The following is a 22,479-nucleotide window of genomic DNA, read 5'->3' on the forward strand; positions in this document are numbered from 1 at the left end:
AAAGAGATGGGAGTACCAGACCACCTTACCTGTCTCCTGAGAAACCTGTATGAGGGTCAAGAAGCAACAGTAAGAACCGGACATGGAACAACCGATTGGTTCAAATTTGGGAAAGGAGTATGACAAGGCTGTATATTGTCACCCTGCTTATTTAATTTATATGCAGAGTACATAATGAGAAATGCCGGGTTGGATGAATCACAGGTCGGAATTAAGATTGCCGGGAGAATTATCAACAACCTCAGATACGCAGACGATACCACCCTAATGGCAGAAGGTGAAGAGGATCTAAAGAGCCTCTTGTAGAGGGTGAAAGTGAGAGTGCAAAAGCTGGTTTGAAACTCAACATTAAAAAAAACTAAGATCATGGCATCTGGCCCCATCACTTCCTGGCATATAGAAGGGGAAGAAATGGAAGCAGTGACAGATTTTATTTTCTTGGGCTCCAAGATCACCGCAGACGGTGACTGTAGCCATGAAATTAAAAGACGCTTGCTCCTTGGGAGGAAAGCTATGGCACACCTAGACAGCATAGTAAGAAGCAGAGACATCACCTTGCCGAGAAAGGTCCGTCTAATCAAAGCTATGGTTTTCCCAGTAGTAACGTATGGCTGTGAGAGCTGGACTATAAGGAAGGCTGAGCGCCGAAGAATTGATGCTTTCGAACTGTGGTGCTGGAGAAGACTCTTACGAGTCCCCTGGACTGCAAGGAGGTCAAATCAGTCCATCCTAAAGGAAATCAACCCTGAGTGCTCATTGGAAGGACAAATACTGAAGCTGAAGCTCAAATATTTTGGCCACCTAATGCGAAGAGAAAACTCCCTGGAAAAGACCCTGATGCTGGGAAAGACTGAAGGCCAAAGGAGAAGGGGACGGCAGAGGATGAGATGGCTAGATAGCATCACTGATGCAATGAGTATGAACTTGAGCACACTCCGGGAGAGAGCGCAGGACAGGAAGGCCTGGCGTGCTATGGTCCATGGGGTCACGAAGAGTCGGACACGACTGAACGACTGAACAACAACAAGTATGATATTGGCAGTTTTATTTTCAGTTCCTTTCCTAATTATGCCTAACAAGGAGTTTGCCTTTTTACAGCAGCCGCACACTGGGTTGACATTTCCATCATTGTCCACCGCAATGCAGGAGCTGTGGGAACGTAGGGAGCTGCCCCATTCTGAGTCAGACCGTTGGTCCGTCTAGGCCAGTTTTGTTGGCACTGGATGTCAGCAGCTCTCCGGGGTTGCAGGGATTTTTCCTATAGGGATGTACAAGAAATTGAAAACATGTGAACACGTTTGAAAATGTGCACTTGTCCGTTTGAAATGCACAGTTTACTCACCTGAACAAACTGAGAAACTGTAAAATATGAAAGCAGGAGTGAGCCAGAATGAGCTTTGAAGTGATTCTCAGTGAATGTAGGCAAGCTTGAAAATTGCTGGTCTGCCATCCCTGTTTTCAATCCCTACCTGGAAATGCCACATATTGAACCAGGGATTTTATGTATGTGAAGCATGTGCTGTGACTCTGAGCCACAGCCCTTCCTAGGCCTGGCCTTGCTCCTGGAGAACCACGTGGTAGTAGCTATGGCTAGGGATGTGCGAACCTACCCCCGTCCAGGTTCTCCGGGCGCTGCCCAGCCCCTGCCTCCGCTCGCCAGACCCCGGACCACGCTCAAGCCTCTCCCTTGCTCAACGAGTGGCCCACACTCACCCTGGCAGCCTCGTCAAGTTCTGTGTTTGCTATTTTTTGAAATATGAAATGGCAATTGCAAAAATGCACATATTTGCATATGTGCAAAAATGTGCATTTTCGCAAAGGCACATATTTGCACATGCACAAATATGTGCATTTGTGAAAATGCGCATTTCGTGCATATGCAAATATGTGCAATCGCAAAATGTGCATTTTTGCGCATAGGCAAATGTGCACATTTTTACAATCGCCATTTTCTTTTTCAAAAAATGGTGACCGCTGAGCTTGATGAGGCCGCTGGAGTGAATGTGGGCTGCTTGCCAAGCATGGGAAGGGGACAAGCTGGGGCAGGGGCTCAGTGAGGAGGGCTTGGGGGTGTGGGCAGGGGGGGTGTTCCGCCAGATTTCCAGATGGAATCAGGCACCTGTGCCATCCCTAGCTAGGGCCAGGACTGCTTTTGCTCCGCCTGGCCTGGTACTCCAAATGCACTCATTCACAATATACTTTAGTTATATCGTGATCAGATTACTGCATTTTGCTCTATGCGTGTTTGGAAACTTAAGCTGGTACAACATTATTTATTTATTTATTTATTTATTTATTTATTTATTTCTATACCGCCCAATAGCCGAAGCTCTCTGGGCGGTTCACAAAAATTAAAACCAAACAACACACAATAAAACAATTTAAAATATATAGAACATTAAAACCACAATATAACAGTACAACCACAATAAAACCTAGCAGCAGTTGAGGAGTTTAAAATACAGATTTAAAACAGCAAAGATAAAAATTTAGAAAGCTAAAATGCTAAAATGCCTGGGAAAATAAAAAGGTCTTCACCTGGCGCCGAAAGGAATACAATGTAGGCGCCAGGCGAACCTCACTAGGGAGCTCATTCCAGAGCCGGGGTGCCACAGCAGAAAAAGCCCTCCTCCTAGTAGCCACCCGCCTCACTTCCTTTGGCAGGGGCTCACGGAGAAGGGCCGCTGACGATGATCTTAAGGTCCGGGCAGGCACATATGGGAGGAGGCGATCCTTCAGGTAACCTGGCCCCAAGCCGTTAAGGGCTTTGAATGTTAACACCAGCACTTTGAATCGGGCCCGGAAATGGACTGGCAGCCAGTGCAGCTGGAAAAGTACTGGCGTAATATGATCTCGCAGGCCAGTCCCTGTTAACAATCTTGCTGCCCTATTTTGGACCAGCTGAAGTTTCTGGACCGTTTTCAAAGGCAGCCCCACGTGTAACGCATTGCAGTAATCCAGACGAGAAGACAAAATGCAACTGTTAGGCATGTTAGACATAATTAGGAAAGTAAGGAACTGAAAATAAAACTGCCAATATCATACTGCCCTTATACAAATCTATGGCATGACCACACTTAGAATACTGTGTACAGTTGTGGTCACTGCACCTAAAAAAAGATATTGTAGAGCTGGAAAAAGTGCAGAAAAGGGCAACTAAAATGCTCAAGGGGCTGCAGCATCTCCCCTCTGAGAGAAGATTATAACACCTGGGACGGTTTGGTTTGGATAAATGGTGAGTGAGAGGAGACATGATACAGGTGTACAAAATTATGCATGGTGTGGAGGATGTGGAGAGGGAAACCTTTTTCTTCCTCTCTCATAATGCTAGAACCAGGGGTCATCCCATGAAACTGATTGGTGGGAGATTTGGGACAAATAAAAGGAAGTATTTCTTCACACAGCGCATAGTTAAATGATGGAATTTCCTAGCACAACCACAAGATGTAGTGATGGCCACCACTTTGGGTGGCTTTAAAAGGGGGTTAGACAAATTCTTGGAGGAGAAGGTGATCGATGGCTACTAGTCCTGATGGCTATTGGCCGCCTTCAGTAATCAGAGGAAGTGAGCCTATGTACACTAGTTGCTGGGGAACATGGGTGGGAGGGTGCTGTTGCTCTCATGCCCTCCTGGTCAACTGTAATGTTGTTCAGACTGTAACAGCTTGCTCCAGGACAGGGCTGGCCCAAGACAGTTTGCTGTCTGAAGTGAAGAACAAGGTGGTTCCCCCTACCATTCCATGTCTGAAAGCCAATTGTCCTGCCAGGTGAATCTGTCTTCAACGACGGGACAGCATCCTCCACTGCACCTGAAGGCAGCAGCCAGCAGGCTAACTTAGGGGGGCACAGAGCAGGCTGCATGGCACACAGGTTTTTCCTCCAACATTTTGTTGCTACCTCCCAAGATTGGCCACCTGAGGCAATTGCCCCACTCTGTCTAATGGTAGGGCTGGCTTTGCTCCAGGAGACCTTGTGGGCACCCCTCCCTGATGGTGTTTAGGCTCCAGATAAAGTACATCCCGTTTCAGCAGTCCTCTGGCTCACTTGATTTCTGTTCCAGTTTTTGTAATTATTTCCCACCCACCTGCCCTGAGTGTTTCTCTGTGTGATTTTTTTTAAAAAAATGTTGCTACTGTTCAGATTGTTGTGTTTGTAAGCTCCCCTCCGGCAACTTTTACACAACAGAAAGGTGGGATATAAATATTTTAAATGAAACAAAGAAATAATTGCCAAGGTTGAGCCAAATAATTGCATGCAGAATTGGGGTGTGTGTGTGTGAAAAAAGAGATACTGTAGAGGATGGAGTGACCCCTTAACACTCTAGGTGTACCCCCTTTTCAGTGTTTTGTGGCTGTTTGCAGCCAAAGTGCTCCCTCTCTGTTCCTCCTTTGGCACCATTTTATCTTCTGCACTCTGCGAACCTAGCAAATCAGAGACCATGTAGTGAGTAAGATGACAGGGAGCATCGCCTACTTGCCTAAACATTATCTCTTCTGCTGCTGCACTGTGAAGACGGGTGAAATCATTACAGCATTGTGCTGGCAGAGAAGGGCCATGCCATTGCCTGTCTGGTTGCTCTGAGATGAGAAGAAACACTCTGCACATGTGCAGAGGTTTTTCAGACAAAGATTAATTCAGCCCTCCCTCTTGTTAGCATGATTGGCTGAATAACTAAGTCCACGAAGTGAAGGTTTGGCAAAGCAAACTTTAGTTGGTTGCAAAAGGCATGTACAAACACTGAACCATAGAATTCAACCTTTTCTGTACAAAATGCCCTGGTAAAAGTAGCAAATATGTCTTTGGCTCCACCTTTGCTAGTAGGCAGGCAGTGTTCTCTGCATGTATCCAGGAGAGCTGATTAGCTCTGCACCCTGCTACTACATCTCTAATGTTCTAAGAGCAGGTTAACCCTTTAGGGTGCAATCCTACAGGGATAGGTGGTGGCCTCCGAACTTGGAGGCCACCGCCTATCCAATGCAGGGCAGGAGAAGCACAGAGGGGATCATCCCCTCCTCGCTTCAGCTGCCCTGCATTTGTGTCTAGACAGCCGATTTCCGCTGTCTAGCAGCAGGAAGGCAGAGTGGGGGAAGTGGCAGCTGGATGACATAGGATGTGTTGTACCGGCATTTCTGCCTTCCCCACCCTGGAACGCCCCCTGGAATGCCCAGCTTTTGCCGCTCCGCACTCCTCAGGCAACATGGGAGTGGGGAGTCGGTTCTCCGGGAACCTACATATCCTATGGGCGTCTAGCCACTGACTAGTGGCCATAGGATTGCTCCCTCCATGAAACTTTCTGTTAAGTGTGATATGATCTCTTGCCATCACTATCCCAACACTACTAGCATAGGATGCCATTCCCTCTAACAAACAAAATACCTTTGTGCATCTATTAAAAATGAAATGAATATAGACAAATATGTATTTTATATGAATCAAAGAAACAGAAGTAGCTAATTTGAAGAAAATACTAAAATTGCTACAGTGTGGTGTTGCCATAAAGAAAAACAAATAAAGCCATTGCGTACAAAAGGAATATAGCTAATATAAGGCTAAATTAATTTTATTAAATAGCATATTTTATATTTATGAACATTTAAGAAATCAGGATGATGACCATAAGCATCTGTTTGTACTTATTACACACACACACACACACACACACACAGCAAACAAACATCCCATGCTGTTGTCCATGTTTCAAGGAGATGCTCAGCAGTTGTTGTGATTTCTCATGTTCTTTATAATAAATGCCTTTTATTGATTTGCTTTTTATGATGAGCTTCTATGAACTGAGAAAAAACATTATACAAGTTGACAGTGAAAAAGCCTGATCAGCGGGTTTCATGAAGGTAAAGCATTTTCTTTGGACAGGAGATGCAAAACCCCTCGAAAGTAGTTTAAAAAATGATTCTATGCATGTGGGATTTTCAGAAGAACCCAGAGCACTGAATGTTCACAGGAATGGTAAAGTCCAATTCAAACTGATGTGGGACATTCCTCTCACAAGATAATACCACCTGAGAGTCCTTGGGTATTTTTCCCACTTCGCTCAGTGGTAGGAGATTCTAATGCATCCTTTTACAGGAGATGTTTTCAAATATTCTTTCAAATGGTTATTTAATTAGTTAATATTTCATGTTCCCACCAAAAATGGCACTCAAGGTGGTTGTGGGTAGATGGTTCTCAGGTCCAGGGAAGTCGTTGGTGCTCAACCCGTTCTGGTGTGGATGGGATTGTACTCCCCTAAAGGATTAGGTTCTCAGCCTAGGGGTGCTGCTGGACCCAGCTTTGTCACTAGAAACCCAGGAAACCTTGGTGCCTTTTAGCAGCTTTGGCTGATTCATTAGTTGCAACCAATCCTGGACAGGGATAGTCTGGTTACAGCAGTTCATGCTCTGGTAACCTCCTGATTGGATTACTGTAATGCTAATGCGTTATGCATGGGACTGCCCTGCAAGACAACTTGGGAGCTTCAGTTAGTGCAGCATTCAGCTGCCAGAATGTTAACTTGCATTGTCAGGTTTGTCCATATCCCTCCTATATTAAAAAAACTGCATTGGTTCTCTATTCATTTCTGAGCCCAATTCATGGTGTTACTTTACTTTACTTTTATTCATTTATTAAATGCTTCATAAAATAAGTTTCTTTAGGCATTTTACAATTTAAAACATCATCATCATCACACAAATAAAATTTCAATAAAATCAACAATATAAAACTAATGAATGTGCCACCACAGCATAAAATATAATATCAGGTATAAGAGGAAAAACCACATTTCAGGGACTAAAATAATAAAAAATAGAAATACTGAAATACGTATTGGCTAGGGAATGCTGGGAGTTGTAGGACCTTTTTTTCTGTCTAAACATGCATAGGATTGCACCCTAAGGCTGCAATCCTATGCACGCTTACCTGGGAGTAAGTCCCATTGAACATAGTGGGGCATCTGAGTGGGGCATAGTGGGGCAGCATCTGAGTAAAAAGGCATAGGATTGCACTGTAAAATATTTTAAAAGCCTGGGAGAAGAGGGAAGTCATAGCCTGGTGCCAAACATATAGCCGTGCGGGCGCTGCCAGGTGGGCTTCCCATGGGAGTGCAAAGCCCTAAACATTTGAGACCCCAGCCAAGATGGTTGACAAAGGTTTGAGAAAATAAAAACCACAGTCAAATACAAACGTAGTAAACTTTAAAGACAACCTTAAAAAATATATCTACCATAACAATAATGTAAAAAGCCAAAATAAAAAGATGTGTCTTGACCCCTTCCTGTTCAAGGATGATTCAGTGGGAGCCTTCTTCTTTGTCCCCTATCCAGGGATTTTCTCCCCTGCAATATGGGAGGCGATCAAGATATCAGACTAGATACTTTCCATAGCCTGCCCTCTCCTTTCACTCAGATCTAGTAATCTCTCCCTCTGGATGTGCCACCACTCCACCCCGACTCCAGGGTTCCTGGAGGTGAGGGTGAGGAAAGAGAGTACTCCAGTGCAGCCCCCCAATCTCCCACTAAATTGATTAATTGATGACAGTTTGGGTTATAACATATGTATTGCATTTTCTAATCTTCTTTGGATTTCTGTTTTCATTGTGCTTGGTTTACCCATATTATTTCTCTGAAATGTTCTGCCAGTGTATCTGAAGTGATCTCCAGATATATACCTGTCCTATCAGTGGCCGGCATGTCTCAAGTTCTGCCAGCACAGCGGAGATTCCACCAGATCCTAAAGCCACTCAGCGGGCAGCTCTTGAGTACAGGATTGCACACGACTGAATGACTTTGGGCCAAACGCTCTCTCTCAGCCTAAGCTACTTCATTCATCTTCATCATAAGTTGAAGATAAAACCGATGGGGAGAACCATGTCCACCATGCTGGGCTCCTTTGTGTAAGAGTGGGATAACTATGGAATGAATACTGCCTGAAGTATTATCCTCCTCCTATAAAATGCACCACAGCTGGATAGTTGGAAATGAAGGAGATGGAATGGGATCTTTTAATACTCAAAGCATGGACTTTTGCTTCTCCTGCTGTTTGTGCCTGTGTGTGAGTGAGATCTGAAGCTCAAGCAAGAAGCTAACACTGTTTTATTATTGTGCTGCATCCTTCCTCTGCAGACTGGAGATGACCTATAGAAGTGATTTAATACAGAGCAGTTGGATTTTCAACATTTCTTCTGTGCTCCTCGGGTTGAGACTGGTTGATTTCTTTGGGGTGTTATAACTATGACCTGCTCCATTAAGTAGCAACCACAGTACAGCTGGATATAGCAAGCTCAGCTAGACTCTTGGCTTCTGTGGAATCCGCTTGATTAGGAAAAATGCAATGCCCTTGACACACTGCTCCTAGCTCAAGCTCGAAAGATGGGTAGCTATTGATTTCTCCTTAATAGGGATGCCTGGGCTGCCTTTCCGCAACGGCATGTGTTCTTGTTGTTGTTTGCACCCTACACTAGCCTGTCGAGGGATCTCTTCCCTCCCTTCTTTTGCAGTATATGTGTGTGTGTGTGTGTGTGTGTGTGTGTGTGTGTATATATATATATATATATATATATATATATATATATATATATATCAGCTCAAGGTAATATGGTGCTTATTATTACAGAATTACCTGCAGTGCTTTGCCACCATGCATTAATCTCTGCTTGATTTGAGCATTCCCTGTTTGGTAACTAAACTGTAGACCGTCATGACAGATTATTGACATACTAATCTGGTTATTGAAACAGGAAATGAAGAGGCTGAACCATGACTTCTTTATCCCACTGTTTAACTTCGGCTGAAGCTGAGTAAGCATGCAATGGAATTCATGCTGGAGACACAAAACGGAATATGAGAATAAATATGCTCTTTCCTTCCTTCCTTCCTTCCTTCCTTCCTTCCTTCCTTCCTTCCTCCCTCCCTCCCTCCCTCCCTCCCATGGTGTCCAAATAATTCAGGGAAGTCAACAAAATAGCTTTAACTTACCTTATAAACTCTGAAGCCACTCACTCAATCCTCACCCCACAAGGTGTTCTTGGAAAGTGTGGGGCACATTGCCATTGAGGGGGCTGAAATTTCCCTCACCCCCCAGTTTCCCCCAAATATTCTCTCCCTGGGAAAATGAGGGCTGATTTTCTACTGATTTCTTGGGAGGAAGAATTTCATCAAATTTTCAAGGGTGTGTGTGTCGCTGCTTATCTTACTTACCTTTATGAGGTGGCTGAGAGTTTTCCATGTTTTGCTTGGTTTTAAAACTTTTTAAAAAAATGTTGTGAACTATTCACTGCGATGTAAGGCTCTGTAGCAGCTCACTTCTTGGAACACTTTGAGAGTGACATGACGTGATGTGATGTCGCGTCGCTCTGGAGACAGTTTGAGAAGTGTGACCAGTAGAAAGCTGTGGAGAAAGCCTCATGCCACATCCCACTGGCCACACTTCCCAGAATGCCTTAGGAGTGAAGCAATGCAACATGATATACCAGGAAGCTGTGGAGAGCAGTGCAGGGCTATTTATTTAAAAACAGCAGGGAAAAAAGTGGAAAACCCTCAACCACTTCATAAGGTTAAGTAAGGTAAGCAATACTCCACAAATTTCAGAGAAATTTCCAGTGGAGGGTGTTCATTTTGCCCTCACCCACCCCAAAATAGGGGCTGCAGTGGCTTAGCGGTTAAGACGCTGAACTGCAGACTGGAAGGTTGGCAGGTCAGCAGTTTGAGACTCGAGTGCTGCGTGACGGAGTGAGCTCCCGTCTTCAGTCCCAGCTTCTGCCAACCTAGCAGTTCGAAAGCAAGAAATTACAAGTAGATAAATAGGTACCGCCTCGGCAGGAAAGGTAACAGCGTTCCGTGCACCTCGGTGTTCAGTCATGCCGGCCACATGACCACGGAAGCATCTTCGGACAGCGCTGGCTCTTTGGCTTAGAAACAGGGATGAGCACCGCACCCTAGAGTCGGACACGACTGGTTGGGGACACCTTTCCCATTTTTACCTTTACCCCAAAATAATGGGGAAAGAAATTGTTGAAATTTTTGGCCTAGCCATATCATTAGGGGTTTTATGGACTTCAGTACTCAACAGTAGTTGAATTATGGTGGGGAAAGGTAAGGGAGCTTAATGAACTTCGCAAACCCAACCCTCTCACTCCTCCCAATTTTAGCCAAAATCATGAGCCCCCATTTTGCCTTCTAAAACCATGAGTCCCCTCTGCCTTTCCAACCCCCATTCCTCAAGCACTGGAACATAAGAACATAGGAAGCTGCCTTGTACTGAGTCAGAACATTGGTCCATCTAGCCCAGTATTGTTGACACTGACCATCAGCCGCTCTCCAGGGATTCAGGCAGGAGTTTACCCAGCCCTACCTGGAGATACCAAGGATCAAACCTGGGACTTTATGTGTGCAAAGCATGTGCTCTACCATTGAGCTTTGGCCACTAATGGCAAATGTGAACATGTGTGGATCTGGACAGCCAGCCAGAGTAAACATGGCAATGCAGAGTTAGAGACCAGACTGCCCTCCTCAGCCAGGCACATAGCCAAAGAGACATATGATGGAGAAGGTCAGGTGGGGTGGGGGGCTATGGAGAGTTCTTGAATAGAGGTTGAGGGCCAAATCATAGCCCTCACCCAAATCTTCTGAAAGTTGCTAAGGGGAACATCACAAAAGGTGGAGGTTCCCCCTCTGACCCACTGTAATACCCAAGTATAAAAAGTAAAGTGAGGAACAGTACTAAGAGCATGTTGAAATCTGCTGGCCCAATTCTCTTGTGGACATGTGTCACCTCAGAATGCATGTGGGGCAGAACATGTCTGAATGCTCCCCTGTGTCAAAGGGCTCCATGCATGTAGGAAGTCAATGCAACAGGGAGAAGGCTATAAGCATTACTTATTTTATTTACATTATTTGTCTACCGCTCCATATACAGAACAGATTTTGGAGCAGGGAACACAAGAGATAAAACTGTAAAAGGATAAAAATATTAAAACACCAGATTAAAATTAGGCTAGTTGAAAAAACAGAATACCAATAAAAACCATGGCTTGTCAATTAAGGAATGCCTCCTGGAACAGTGATGTTTTTAGGAGGTGCTGGAAATAGCACAGTGTTGGTGCCTGCCTGACCTCCAGGGCAGAGAATTCCAAAGAAAGGGGGCTACCACACTGAAGGCTCTTCTCCTGGCCATAGGTCCATCTGGAACCACCAGGAATACTCTCCCCACCATTCTAATGTTCCATTTTCAAGACGGTTTTCATGCAGTGGTGTACACAAACATAGAATCATAGAATAGTAGGGTTGGAAAGGGCCTACAAGGCCATCGAGTCCAACCCCCTGCTCAATGCAGGAATCCAAGTCAGAGCATCCCAGACATATGGCTGTCTAGCCTCGTCTTGAAGGCCTCCAGTGTGGGAGAGCCCACCACCTCCCTACGTCATTGGTTCCATTGTCATATTGCTCTAACAGTCAGGATGTTTTTCCTGATGTTCAGCTGGAATCTGGCTTCCTGTAACTTGAACCCATTATTTCGTGTCCTGCCCTCTGGGATGATCGAGAAGAGATGCTGGCCTTCCTCTCTGTGGCAACCTTTCAAGTACTTGAAGAGCACTATCATATCTCCCCTCAGTCTTCTCTTCTCAAGGCTAAACATGCCCAGTTCTTTCAGTCTGTCCTCAAAGGGCTTTGTTTCCAGTCCCCTGATCATCTTTGTTGCCCTCCTCTGAACCCTCTCCAGTTTGTCTGCATCCTTCTTAAAATGTGATGCCCAGAACTGGACACAGAACTCCAGATGAGGCCTAACCAGTGCTGAGTAGAGGGGAACTAGTACTTCCAGGATTTGGAAGCTATGCTTCTATTAATGCAGCCCAAAATGGCATTTGCCATTTTTGCAGCCACATCACATTGTTGGCTCATATTCAGCTTGTGATCGACAACAATTCCAAGATCCTTCTAGCTTGTAGTGTTGTTGAGCCACGTATCCCCCATATTGTGCATTTGGTTTCTTTTTCCTAGGTGCAGAACTTGGCATTTATCCCTATTAAATGTCATTCTGTTGTTTTCCGCCCAGCGCTCCAGTCTATCAAGATCATTTTGAATTTTGTTTCTGTCTTCCAAAGTATTAGCAATCCCGCCAAGTTTTGTGTCATCTGCAAATCTGATCAGCATTCCCTGCATCTCCTCCTCCAAGTCATTAATAAAAATGTTGAAGAGCACTGGGCCCAGGACTGAGCCCTGCGATACCCCACTTGTTACCTCTCTCCAGTTTGAGAAGGTCCCATTGATAAGCACTCTTTGAGTCCGATTCTGTAGCCAACTGTGGATCCACCAGATTTCATCCAGCCCACTTTGAGCTAGTTTGCTCATCAGGATATCATGGGGCACTTTGTTGAAAGCTTTGCTGAAGTTGAGTATATTATGTCTACAGCATTCCCACAGTCCATAAGGGAGGTTACTTGATCAAAAAATGAGATCAGATTCGTCTGGCAGGATTTGTTCTTGACAAATCCATGTTGGCATCGAGTTGTTGGCATCAATTGTTGGCATCATGTTGGCATCAATCACTGCATTGCTTTCAAGGTGCTGAAACATGGAAACACGCACTGCAACCCTCCACACCGCCCCCATGTGCATTCTGAAATGATACAGTCCTATGAGAGATGTACCATTTGTTGTTCAGTCGTTAAGTCGTGACCGACTCTTCGTGACCCCATGGACCATAGCACGCCAGGCCTTCCTGTCATGCGCTCTCTCCCGGAGTGTGCTCAAGTCCATATTCATTGCATTGGTGATGCTATCTAGCCATCTCATCCTCTGCCGTCCCCTTCTCCTTTTGCCTTCAGTCTTTCCCAGCATCAGGGGCTTTTCCAGAGAGTTTTTTCTTCACATTAGGTGGCCAAAATATTTGAGCTTCAGCTTCAGTATCTGTCCTTCCAATGAGCACTCAGAGTTGATTTCCTTTAGGATTGACTGATTTGACCTCCTTGCAGTCCAGGGGACTCATAAGAGTCTTCTCCAGCACCACAGTTCGAAAGCATCAATTATTCAGCGCTCAGCCTTCCTTAGAGTCCAGCTCTCAGGCAATACATTACTACTGGGAAAACCATAGCTTTGATTATACGGACCTTTGTCGGCAAGATGATGTCTCTGCTTCTTACTATGCTGTCTAGGTTTGCCATAGCTTTCCTCCCAAGGAGCAAGCGTCTTTTAATTTCATGGCTGCAGTCACCGTCTGCGGTGATCTTGGAGCCCAAGAAAATAAAATCTGTCACTGCTTCCATTTCTTCCCCTTCTATATGCCAGGAAGTGATGGGGTCAGATGCCATGATCTTAGTTTTTTTTAATGTTGAGTTTCAAACCAGCTTTTGCACTCTCCACTTTCACCCTCAACAAGAGGCTCTTTAGACCTTCTTTGCTTTCTGCCATTAGGGTGGTATCGTCTGCGTATCTGAGGTTGTTGATAATTCTCCCGGCAATCTTAATTCTGACCTGTGATTCATCCATCCCGGCGTTTCTCATGATGTACTCTGCATATAAGTTAAATAAGCAGGGCGACAATATGCAGCCTTGTCGTACTCCTTTCCCAATTTTGAACCAATCAGTTGTTCCATGTCTGGTTTAGTTCTCGGTTCACATACTGCTGAAGCCTAGCTTGTAGGATTTTGAGCATAACCTTGCTGGCATGTGAAATGAGTGCAATTGTGCGGTAGTTTGAACACTCTTTGGCGTTGCCCTTCTTTGGAATTGGAATGGAAACTGACCTTTTCCAGTCATGTGGCCACTGTTGAGTGTTCCAAATTTGTTGGCATATGGAATGCAGCGCTTTAACAGCATCATCTTTTAGGATTTTAAATAGCTCAGCTGGAATACTGTCATCTCCGCTAGCTTTGTTGTTAGTATTGCTTCCTAAGGCCCACTTGACTTCACTCTCTAGGATGCCCGGCTCAAGTTCAGTGACCGCACTATCATGGCTATCAGGGACATTCAGATCTTTCCTGTATAGTTCTTCTGTGTATTCTTGCCACCTCTTCTTAATCTCATCTGCTTCTGTTAGGTCCCTGCCTTTTTTGTCCTTTATCATGCCCGTCTTTGCACAAAACGTTCCCTTGAGATCTCCGATTTTCTTGAAGAGATCTCTAGTCTTTCCCACTATGTTGTTTTCCTCGATTTCTTTGCATTGTTCATTTAAGAAGGCCTTCTTGTCTCTCCTTGCTATTCTCTGGAACTCTGCATTCAGTTGGATATATCTTTCCCTTTCTCCCTTGCTTTTCGCTTCCCTTCTTTCCTCAGCTACTTGTAAAGCCTCATCAGACAGCCACTTAGCTTTCTTGCATTTCTTTTTCTTTGGGATGGATTGAGTTGCTGCTTCCTGAACAATGTTACAGACCTCCGTCCATAGCTCCTCAGGCGCTCTGTCTATCAGGTCTAATCCCTGAAATCTATTCCTCACCTCCACTGTATATTCATAAGGGATATGATTTTGGTCATACCTGAATGGTTTAGTGGTTTTCCCTACATTCTTCAATTTAAGCTGAAATTTTGCAACAAGAAGCTCATGGTCTGAGCCACAGTCAGCTCCAGGTCTTGTTTTTACTGACTGTATAGAGCTTCTCCATCTTTGGCTGCGAAGGACATAATCAATCTGATTTCGATATTGACCATCTAGTGATGTCCATGTGCAGAGTCGCCTCTTGTGCTGTTGGAAAAGAGTGTTTGCTATGATCAGGGTGTTCTCTTGGCAAAACTCTATTAGCTTTTGTCCTGCTTCATTTTGTACACCAAGGCCATGCTTGCCTGTTATCCCGGTGATTTCTTGACTTCCTACTTTAGCATTCCAATCCCCTATGATGAAGAGGACTTCTTTTTTGGTGTTAGTTCTAGAAAGTGTTGTAGGTCTTCATAGAACTGATCAACCTCAGCTTCTTCGGCCTCAGTGGTTGGGGCATAGACTTGAATTACTGTGATGTTGAATGGTTTGCCTTGGATTCATACTGAAATCATTCTGTCATTTTTGAGATTGTACCCCAGTACTGCTTTTCCCACCCTTTTGTTGACTATGAGTGCTACTCCATTTCTTCTCAGGGATTCTTGCCCACAGTAGTAGATATAATGGTCACCTGAATTAAATTCACCCATGCCTGTCCATTTTAGTTCGCTGATTCCGAAGATGTCAGTGTTCAATCTTGCCATCTCATGTTTGACCATCTCCAGCTTACCTTGATTCATTGATCTTACATTCCATGTTCCTAAACAATATTGTTCTTTACAGCATCGGATTTTCTTTTCACCACCAGACACATCCACAGCTGAGTGTCCTTTTGGCTTTGGCCCAGCCACTTCACTCTTTCTGGCGCTAGTTGGAAATACCCTCTGCTCTTCCCCAGTAGTATATTGGACACCTTCCGACCTGAGGGGCTCATCTTCCGGCGTCGTATCTTTTGGCCTTGTGATATGTTCCATGGGGTTTTCTCGGCAAGAATACTGGAGTGGGTTGCCATTTCCTTCTCCAGTGGACCACATTTTGTCAGAACTCTCCGCTATGACCTGTCTGTCTTGAGTGGCCCTGCACGGCATAGCTTATGGCTTCACTGAATTACACTAGCCCCTTCGCCACAACAAGGCAGTGATCTATGAAGGGGAGATGTACCATATCTCCTTGCTTAACATATAAAAATAACAACACAAAAACGAGTTTCCATCAAGTCCAAATTCTATTTCCTACAGCTCCCAGCTGGATGTCTGGATGGATCATGGAATGTGACAGACTTGTCCTGTGAAGCATCCTCAGCATGTGGTTCTTAGAGGTATACTCGCACCTGCATATGGACATTTTCATTTGATTATCATGGCCAACAGCTGTTGATGAGATGTATGTCTCTTCCATGCATTTGTCTAATACCCTTTTAGAAGCCACCTATGAGCTTGTGACCACTACCACCATTTCTGGTAGCGAATAATTCTGTAAACAAATAACATATTGTGTGAATAAGTACATTCTTTTGTTGGCAATGAATGTACTACCCTTCAGTTTCATTGGGTGATTGCAAGAGATCAGTGTTAGAATACATGCTTAGCATGCAGAAGATAAAGGTTCAATCTCCAGCATGTCCAGGCCGAGCTGGAAAAGCTTCTGCCTGGAACAGTGGAGAGCTGCTGCCAGTCAGTGTTGACAGTCGTGGGCTGGTCAGGCCAATGGTCTGAGTCAGTAAAAGGCAGCTTCCAATGTGCCTGTTGTCACTGGGAACATGATTAAGGACTATAGCACAAGAACTCAGAACTATGATGGATCCTCCATTCTCCAATCATTGGGATAAGCCTCTAAAGTTGCAGCTCGCTTTTGGGAATGGTTGTGGCTGAGATGTAGAGCAGCTGCTTTGCATGCAGAAGAGCTTAAATTCAATCTCCATGTGGAAAAATTCCTGCCTGAAACCCTGGATAGCCATCGCTACTAGTCAGTGTCAACAATACTGGGCTAGATGGACCTCTGACTCATATAAGGCAGCTTCCTATGTTCCTAGGTTCTAATATTGTGACAGAATTACAGAAAAGTCTCTTTTTCTCTCTACCCTCTCCACACTATTCATAACCTGAATAGGCTTTGAGTTATTTAATCTTTTATTTTGGTGCTGTCTGGCTTTTGATAAGTTAACTGCTACTTTTCTCCTTTCTCTCAGTGGTCCTAGGGCTTACCCAACATTTCTGAGGAAATTTTGTGGGATAGTTCCTTCTCTCACACATGCACTCCTAGGGAAAAAAAGGCCATTTTGCAGAATATAACTCTTTGGAAGAATATATGCAATACCATTTTGTTTTTTTTTATTCTGAAGCCATGCCTTGCAATTGGACATGCTAATAAAATGGCTGCTTCAAAACCCACTTTAGCATTTGATGGGAATTGTATATTTTTTTTTTCAGTTGGGAAAATTACAAATGTAAATAAATTCTAGAGATCTTTGCAGTATGGAGCAATTCTTTACATTTAAATCGGAGCATTATAATGTCAAAATAATCAGCAGGTATTAATCAGTGTCTCAGCTCTTTAAATGTTTGCTAGTTTCCATAGTGATTGGCAAGCTAATATACAAAAAAGAGAGAAGTACCTTTACTATCTACACTATTATCGCTTGCTATTAATATAATCAAGAAAACATTCTTCAGGCAGACTAAAAGAAGAAGAAACACTATTAATTAACAGATTTATAAAACAGAGGAGGGGAAGGCAAATGGGAGAGGGATTAGTACAAATACATTTTGGAACACTCTGAGGTTTCTCACTTGCCATTTTAAAAATCTTTTCTCCCCTATTTTTCTTCAGTCTCCTAGTGGAGGCTGGTGACTCAGATGTCAGTGGGGCTGTGAATCCACTGCGAGTTTCAGTCAGAACTTTAACTTCACACCTCTAGCTTCACACCTTGGGCCAGTTTTGACTGTCTCTGACTGAAACTCGGAGCGGATTCACCAGCCCACTGACATCAGAGCCACCAGCCTCCACTGCTCCCCCTTTTCTGAAAATACCCCCCCCCATAACCTCCAGCCACTGCTCAAGCTATGACATGCCTTCGCTCACCGAAGTCACAAATACACACAACAAGTGGGGCCTGCAACAAAATGTTGCAATGTGTGTGGAGTGATCCTTTTCAGGTTTCCAGCCAGCCATGCTGTCTTCCAGGATAATCCATTCCAGGGCTTTCCATCGCTGTCCCCTGAAATAGTCAGACAGAATTCTGAAGCCAATGAGTATGCTCAGTCCTCACTGGTCTCTTTTTGGTTTCCTCCCCACACTGGTGGTTTTTTTCCCTTAAGTTTTTTTGTACTTCTGGTAACCTTGGAGTTCCTGCAAACCTGCTTATATCTCTTCTTGTGCCAGAATGGTGCCGTTTTGGCTACATAAGGATCATTTGGAGAATGAGTTTGTTTCTTTGAAGCAAAAAAAATTACAGCTGGCCTCATGAGCCAGGACCTATCTGACATCATAGGCTTTGCTAGTTTATTTCAGCAAGGTTCTTCCAACAGGCAGATTTTGAGATGCTCACAGAGCTTGCTCAGATTTCACCCAAGCATTTTTAAATGCAGTGTATGAAAATTCCCTTAGATCATGCAAGCTAAACAAGTAGTAAAACTGGGAACCAACTTTACGAGGCAGCATGCCATAAATAAAGGCAAAATGTGGTGGAAAATTATCTCAAGCATGTTCCATCTTGCATATCACCATGGGACATAGAGGAGCAGGTGATTTTTTAGGTATGTTGGATCAAATCTATTGATCGTATTATTAACCATCAATAATATACCAAGTAGACTGCTGCTGTGTATAGACCGGAGGAGGGGAAACTCTGGCCCTCGCTGGGACCCAGTCTGTCCTGCGGAGGGTTGAGCACCCTCTGTGGGTTCTGCCCAGGGCCAGCTCAAGGCATTTTGCTGCAAGAACAAGATGGTGCCCCCTCCCATTGCATGTACAAAATTCAACTGGACTGGCAGAGAAATCTGTCTTCAGCACTAATTATGAGATAGCCTGCTGCTTCAGATGCAATGGAGGATGCTAAGTTAGGGGGCACAGAGAAGGCCAAATGGCTCACAGGTCTCTCCTCCAACACCTTGCTGCCACCTCCCAGCATCTGTCGCCTGAGGTGACTGCTTCACTCTGCCTAACAGTAGGGCCAGGCCTGATTCTGCCCCCTGCCCTCCCCAAGCCCCACCCCTTTGTGGCAGAATGGGCCATCCCTTTAAGCATGGATTCAGCATGCGTATTACTTGCAGCAGGTGGCTTTTGGAAGCACCAGCCAAGGTGGACTCCTTCTTCCTGCCCCAATGGTGCCCTAATCCAGATGTGACTAGGGTCGGAAGGAGCTACTAGATGAAGCTATGGCTTGCAGGAGCCTGCTGCTGCAGGAGATGGCTGAGCCCCTTCCTGACCCACCTGCGCCTTGATCCGGATGCGAGCAGGGCAAGAAGGAGGAACTTGGCCAGCACTTGTAGGAGCCAAGTTCCTTCAAAACCATCTGTCTACAGCCTCTCTAACCATACAGTCCTAAGCAAGAAGCCAGAGAATGGAATTAATGCTCCCTTAGTTCCTTCTCCCACTCAAACTGTATTTGTAAAACTTGCAGATTTCTAATTTCGTATCTAATCTTACTTCTTATCAGGTCAGTGTTATCTTGGAATGATGCCCATGTGGCATTTCCTCATTTTGCAGCAACTACATGGCATTCAGCCTACAAGAATTACAACCTTACATCAGGAAGTTGATTCTCAGGTCATATTATTTTTGTAAAAAGCCACTTAAAAATAATATGTTGGAACTGTGGAAGAATAGAAACTAAAAGCAATGATTTAGGAAAGTATTTTCACTCACATCTGTTAGTATATATCATGCCAAATACTACATATCTTTGACAGCACACTTTCTTGTGAATAGAGGATAGATTTTCATAGCAAGAGATAGTGGGTTCACTGGAATGATAAAGGACTCAGCTCTGTGACCAAGAACCTGATCCTACAAGCTGTTTCACTAACATGCCCTCCTATGTTTTCGCATATTATTCTGTTCTATTATTGTCATTGGCTCAACTATGGCTTCTGAGTATAAGGATTGCCTCACTTGATCAGACCACCACACCCTCATTAGTTGATCCCAAGACCTGGTGTCCAAAGTAGATTTTCTTAGACTGAGGTAAAATTATCTAGATTAGGGTCCCCAACCTTGCTGGACATGTGGGCACTAGGGATGTCATGGAAATCTGGGAAGGAGGTGGAGTCCGGCAGACATTCCCCCTCTTGACCCTCCAGATGCCTGTCCATGTGGACCCCCATGCTTGCCCGACTCAGCATGCGCTGAGTTGGGCAACCTCAGGGATCCCCGCTTACCTGCAAGCCTCTGTTTTGCAGAAAATCATGGGTAAGCTTTTTTACGTAAATGGCCATTTTGAGCAAAATGGTGGCCATAAATAGCACATTTACGGAAAATTACAGATGTAAATTATCTAATTGGACCATTTACACCTGCAAGTTTATGTAAATGGTGAGTCATGGGTAAGTGGGATTCTGCAAACCATCCAACGGTTTGCACCATGCACCAAGCAGGGTTGGGTGGATGGTGGGGGTCTGGCGAGCAGCATGCGAGGCAACGGTGGGTGAATTTGGCCATCCTTAGCGGGCACATTTGAGAAAGTGCTGCGGGCATGACTACAAAGTGGTTCCCATGGAGGATGTGGCTAGTCACATAATGGCTGCCATAGGAGGAAAAAAATAATGTGGCTAGAGGGAGGGAGGGAAAAATAGCACAGTAAAGGGGTTGAGCAATGAGAAAGAGTGAGGCTTGAAGGGGGTATAAACAGTGAGGTAAAGAGGTGCAGAGGGAGAAATCGTGAAGCTAGAGGCTGGCAGTGAAGAGAAACAGCACAACAGATGGGTGAGAGAGAGAGAAAGAGCAAGGCTAGGGGCTAGGAAGGGAGAGAAAGAAGAAAGCTAGGGATGGGGAAAGGAGATAAATAGTAAGGAAAGGGATTGGGTGGACAGAAATAGCCAGGTTATGTATAATTGCTAGGTAGGAAGTTGTATTTTCATATATAGGCATTTCATACATATTCATTGCCACAGATATATACAAATCCATGTATGTGTATTTAAAAAATGGGAATTTATTTTTTTTTAGGAAAAGCTTTATGGGTGCCATGTTGGGGTCCCCTTTGTGTGTACCACTGGCGGGCCTGCGGGCACCATGCTGGGCACTCCTGTTCTAGATAGACCCTGTCTCCATGACATTGTCTAATCCACCCTTCCCCAGCCTGGTGCCCTCTAGATATTTTGAACTATAACTCCCATAATCCACAGGCATCATGGCTAATGGTCAGGTATTATTTGTATTGATTATTTGTATTTATTACATTTATATCCCACCTTTCTTCCACTGTGAAACTCAAGGTGGCTACATGAGGTTCCCAGGTGGTCTCCCCTACAAGCACTGGCCAGATGCAGACCTGCTTAGCTTCAGCAAGGTGGCGGACTCATGTGCTTTCAGACCACGCCCTGGGATGCTGAGAGTTGTAGCCCAAAACATCTGGAGGGAACCAGGTTGGAGAAAGCTGGTCTAATCCTTTATTAAACCCATGTTATAAGCTAGTGGCTGTCAGCACTCTATCCTGTGATAGCAAATGCATAAGTAATGTGAGGAATTATGTCTTTTTGGCTCTCCTCAACTTACCACAAATTAACTCTATTGGACAACCCCATGTTCTGGTATTATGACAGAAGGATACAAGAAGGGGTCATGTCTGTATGTGTTGGGTGTGTACTGTGTGGTTTCCTAGGAAGTGACCTGCTGGACCACAGTGTCAAATGACAAAATGACAGAAGGGGCACCAGGCAGACCTCTGTACAACTGGAGTGCCACCACTGAAAAGGCTGTATCATTCATAGCCGCTTCACTTGGCAGAGGCACTTGAAAAAGAACCTCAGAAGAGGAAGAACCTCAGGTCCATATGAGGAAGAGGTGATTATGGCAACCAAGAAACTCTGGCTTGAGCTTTTCAGAGCAGTGGCATTCTCAGTCATATCCATTTGTCATGTTTGTATACTGCTTTTCCTCCAAGAAGCTACAACCCTTTATTGGTGAATATACTGTTCTGGTAAAATGCTCACCAAATGTTGGAGATGTTTATGGCAATATTTCCATCAAGATGGGCTATAGTGGATTACTGATAGTTGCTCACTGCTCTGTGGACACTTGACCCTTTGCTTCCATGCCTAAAGGATGACAGTCTTGGACCGTTGGAAACTTGGCATGCAAATAGATCTGAGATGATGGTGGCAATTGGTGTAATGGCTGCTGATATCATGCTGATGATTCCCTAAAGCAGTGATATTCCCCCATACAGTTACTTGAGAAGGTTCTGTCCCTGGAGATTGTTTGCAGATTCCCCAGACAATGTTTATTATATATTAAATTTTTATACTCAGGGTAGTGTACATGGTCCCTTCCATTTTTAAAAAATTGTCACAACTAAAGATATCATAACTAATTGAAAATGGGAGTTTGTGAAAGTGAGCTCCAATGTTCAGTTACTTGAGAGTAGGTGAGGGTCACGCAGGGCCCTGGGAACATAGGAAGCGGCCTTATAGGCCCATCTAGCCCACTGTTATCAACACTGACTGGCAGCAGTGGCTCTCCAGGATTTCAAGCAGGAGTTTTTCCAGCCCTAGCTGGAGATGCTGGGGATTGAACCTGCATTTTTTGCCCCCACTGCTGCCTCTGCAGAAGACCCTCCCTGCCTTCTCCCTGAGGTCCCACCCAAGGCCCCAGAGGAAGGGTGAGGCAATGGTGACAGAGGGAACTCCAGCTCCACATTGGAGCATCCTTTTCCACTGAGGAAGGCCCGGGGACCAGAAGTCCCCACTTCCCTAGGGGGAAAATGATACAATGGGTCCCATCACAATCATTCCCCAAAGCAGAAATTGACACAGAGAGCATCAATTTCTTGCCAGGCTTGCTGAGACGTGCCATCCCAGA

Source organism: Heloderma suspectum, chromosome 2 (genome assembly GCF_057233095.1).
Source record: "Heloderma suspectum isolate Gila_16-S chromosome 2, 16-S_ref, whole genome shotgun sequence".
Taxonomy (NCBI): domain Eukaryota; kingdom Metazoa; phylum Chordata; class Lepidosauria; order Squamata; family Helodermatidae; genus Heloderma; species Heloderma suspectum.